General features: G+C 28.9%; 1 pseudogene; it reads left to right on the top strand.

The window, feature by feature from the left end:
• The first annotated feature begins 657 nt into the window (after nucleotides 1–657).
• Nucleotides 658–1,536, top strand: LOC124920179 (annotated as a pseudogene).
• The last annotated feature ends 3,338 nt before the right edge of the window (nucleotides 1,537–4,874 follow it).

Here is a 4,874-nt window from a genome sequence, read left to right as displayed (position 1 = left end):
TGTTGCTGAAATTTATATAATGCGTTTTAGTTGACAACCTAAAGTAAAGTGGGCTCAAATGAAAGATAAAGTTTATATTCTGTCAAATTCAAAAAATGCTAAAACTAATATTGATCCTGAAAGAGTTTTTACATTTTATGGTACTACATGAGCTGAGAGCCTTCATATTGAATTAAGATTGAATCTTTTCGACGAGGTTAATGTCAACATATAACAGTTAGCTGATTCTAGCTCTTTATATATAACTTTTTGTGCTATTTTTATTATTGAAACAAATTAATCTCTTTTAAATGGTTATATTATGAATATCTTAGGGATGATAAGTAATTCTTCATGAACCATCATTTTGTCCCTCAGCACAACTCAGGTTTAAGAAAAGATCACAATACGATCGGGTTAATAGGCCTGTTGGTTACTTTTTATAATGAATAAAATGTGCTGGGTATATATGAGTTAAATAAATTATTTGTTCTGTCCAATTTTCCTGATTATATGAATTTTGCAATGTCTTTTACATAATTTCTTATGAAGCTCTATGCTATTTTTTGTTTGCCTTCTTTTCCTTACGTTTGACACAATACATTTGTCTTCATTGATAATTCAGGTCTTTTGTTACAAACAACTTGAAAATTAACATGACATTGACATTAAAATTAATTTGAAGATTTCAGAACATGTTTATGTAATCCTTGAACTGTGGGAGTTGAATTTCTTGCTCAATACTTGATTAAACCCACATTTTATTTAGGCTTTTTTGGCCATGACATTGAAACTCTCTGCACCTCTTGCAATATACCTTATCTTGGTTTCTTGTTGTCCTGGAGGCCAAGCATAGAATGTTGCCACTTATATTTCTAAAGGAAATATTTCCCCTCTCTGTTCTTATGACAACATGTTCGACTATTGAGGCAATTATTATTATGACACCACTTCTTACCAAACTTCTCGCCGGTCAGCTTGTTCCGGTTGATGCAGCTAGCCTTGCCATCAGTACTTTCCAGGTTGTTCGATCTGGTGCCAACTATAGTTGGTGCTATCAAATGAATATTTCCCAAAATTCACTTCGAGGATATCTACTATTATTGGAGTTATCCTAACTACCCTTCTGTGTGCAAGTCCTATTGGACACATTTCCGAAGCTTTGAAAACCCAAGGGCTACAATTACTGCTTTCCTGTGGCTATTTTACATGGTGCTGGCAAATCAACTTTTCGAACAATCTTCATGGAGTGTGGGATTCTTGTTTTTTTACTTGCACGGGAACATCTTACCAATCCTCTTGTAACTGTGCCCTTCTGCTGTAAGCGTTTATTGGAGGAACAGACCGATTTCAGTTGACGGCAAAGGTGACTTCAAGGAATGATTCTGAAAGGTGACTTCAATGTGTTTAGAGTTCAGGTATTAAAAGAAAGGAATAAATTAATAATGTTTTGTTTACAATCAGTGTATAAAAAAAAAATCATGCTATGGCTAGGATTCGATATCCTGACAGACCATTGATTTATTAGGCGTTTACACAAACCACTCTACGAACATTTCAAAGACAACTTATAGATGAGTCGGTACGATATACATTAATGTTACAAAAATCCATATCTTTACTTTACCTTGATTTTGATATACATTAATTTCGGTATACCTTAATTTTGGTATAAAAAAATTCATACATTTATCTTATTTTAATTTCGATATATCTTAATTTCGGTGCGACATCAGTATTATATATTTGATATCTAAAAAATATATAAACTTAAAAAAAATCAATATAATATATTTACTCTATAAACGTTACACAAAACTAAAAAAAAAGATATTTATTATAAATTAAAATATTCGTTTTAAAATTTAATATTTATATAAAAAAAAAAAGTATAATTTGACTTTGATGTGAGAAAGTGAACTTCAGTCTTTAATCATATTTGTATCTACAAATTTGTTATATAAATTAATAATACAATTCAGGTTAGATAATAATATTAATGATAAATAGTATTTAATTTAGACTTAATTAATAAAAGACCTACTTTTTTTATTTTTCTTAAATAATTCAATCTGTATGAAGTTTTCATAAATTCAATTATTTTTTTAGTTAATCATTTGTGTAAATCAATGTTTCTATCATTTTATGACTCAAACTGCTCTTAAAATTATCCACTATCATTTTACCCAAGTTAAAAACAGACTCACTAACAAACAATTGTTAATTTGATGAAATTGTAAAATATCTTTGACAATAATTGAAAGAATTTGATACCAAATTTCACTTCTTTTCCACCATTCAAAAGAAAGAGATGAAAAGTTGGTTAGATTTTTTTTCAATCTCATCATTAAAGTAGAGATTTCATATATTAAATAATATTTTAATATATATAGTTTGATATTATTTACAGATTATATTTCTATAATTAAATTAATATCAAATTATTATATATATAATATATATTTTAATTTATAAATAATCTTTCGGTATTTCGGTATATCTCGATATATCAAAATTTTAAAAATATCATACTTTTACCGTATCAATAATTTTGATATCGGTGCCATACCTTACATTTTTTTCGGTATAGCTTAAAAATCGATATTTTCGATCTATTATGATTATGTATTTTTGATATATAATATCGATAACTTTTTCTACCCTAACTACACCAAGCTCAAACCCTTTCACCAGTTTCTGTTAATGTCTTTTTACCTTTGGATGTTTGGTGACTCTAAATCGTTTTTCAATTTAAATATCTAAAACAATTTATAAAAATGGAAAAAATATAAAATTACATAAAATAATTATTTTAACTAAAATAAAACAATTCTCTAAATTTTAGGATTGGTTTAGAATATTTCTTAATTTTCTCAAATTTCACGAACTCATAACTTGAGTTCTACAATTACGAACAAAAGTCATATGTACGGTCCTTGTCATGATTAAAAATTTTAATATTGAACAATTTCAGATTTGTAATTCAAGTGGAAGATAAGACATATATAACACATCTTATTTGTCAACTTTGTAATCGAAATGATAATTTAGTAGTTGATTTTTACCATTGATACAAATCAAAACAAACATATCCGATAACTATGATGGTTGCTCCATCTACAATGCAAAACTCATAATGGTGTCCTGATTCAGGGATAACTATGATGGTTGCTCCATCTACAATGAAAAACTCATAATGGTGTCCTGATTCAGGTGCTACAGATCATACCACGTCAAATTTATGTCATCTTCAATCTCATGTTTCTTATTAAGTGCAAGAAATGTTATGGTTGACAATGAAATGACTAGTCATATTCATAATATTAGTAAATCTATTATTCTGAGTATGCAACAACTACTGCATCTTTGGAATATGTTACATGTATCAAATATTTCAAAAAATCACCTAAGTGTGACATGTCTTTTTCTTCAAAATTGTTTTGAATTTCATATTTTATTATTGTTTTGTAAAGAACTGTGTTACGAAGGCTAAACTTTTGAGAGAAATACTCAAAGGAGGGTTGTATTGTCTTGAAAAATCCCTGACTAGACATTGTTGACATAAAGCTTTCATTGGAGAACGTTCACCAGTTGACATGGTATCATCGTTTAGGTCATCATACCATAGCGACCACATCTTTTATTTTTTCTCGTTTCAAGTTACCAACATTAGGCAAAACTAATATTTCATTTTGTGAATCATGTCATTTTGGAAAAGCTCACAAATTACCGTTTACATTACGTACTCTTACTCCTCTCGATTTGATACATTATGATGTTTGTGGACCTGCCCTAATTAATTCTTTTGATAGTTACAAATATTTCATACTTTTTGTGGATGACTATAATCATTTTACTTGGCTATATTTACTCACGCGAAAATCAAATGTATTAAATATTTTTACCAAATTTAAAAGATGGGTTGAAAATCAGTTTAGTTGAAACATAAAAATACTACAAACAAATTGGGGAGGAGAATATCGCAATCTTTATACATTTACGAATCTTCATGGTATACAATATCAACTCTCTTACCCACAAACTAGTGAACAAAATAGTGTTATTGAAAGAAAGATCTGTCACCAACCTAACTAAAACAAGTTTGACATTACTCGCTCACGCAAAATTATTTCATAATTTTTGACCTGAAGCGTTTCTTACGACTCCAACATTGGAACGTAAATCTCTATTTGAAGTCTTATTTAATAAACATTTTGTCTTATATATATATATATATCCAAATTAACTACATCTCTCAACCCGACAATCAGAACACTTTATATTTAAGCATTATATATATTAGTTAGTCAAAAAGTTGAACTTATGTTATTAAAAATGTCCCGTGTTTATCAAATTTGGTATTTAATTTAAAATTTAAAGTCTTATTAGCTTAGTTGGTTAAAGAGTTTATTTGTTTTCGTTAGGTTGCAAGTTCAAATCATACATATAACATTTTTAATTTTATTTTTAACTGTTTCAAATTTATGGACGGGTCAACCCACAATTCGATCCAAATGTCTATTTTGTCTCACATATATATCCAAATTAACTACATTTCTTGACTTTTTATTTCGAGCATTTTAAATTTAAGCATTATTATATATAGACAGGGGCAGAGCCAAGTACAAGTCGGCTCGGGCTGTAGCCCGGGTAGCCCCAGATATTACGTATGCATTCATCAATAACGACAGTAATTTACCGTCGTTATTGATTGTTTCCCGTCGTTATTGATTGTTTGTTTGATATTATTATAAAACTAGCCCAGGTAGATTTCAAATCTTGGCTCCGCCCCTGTATATATAGAGAGATTTCTAGACTATGACTCATTAAAGACATTTGGATGTGCATGTTACCTTCTCACATATATCCTTATAACAAAGACAAGTTTCTTAGTT

The sequence above is a fragment of the Impatiens glandulifera genome, chromosome 1 (assembly GCF_907164915.1).
Source record: "Impatiens glandulifera chromosome 1, dImpGla2.1, whole genome shotgun sequence".
NCBI lineage: Eukaryota > Viridiplantae > Streptophyta > Magnoliopsida > Ericales > Balsaminaceae > Impatiens > Impatiens glandulifera.
Note: the sequence above shows the minus strand (reverse complement) of the source record. Positions and strands in the feature narration are given on the sequence as shown.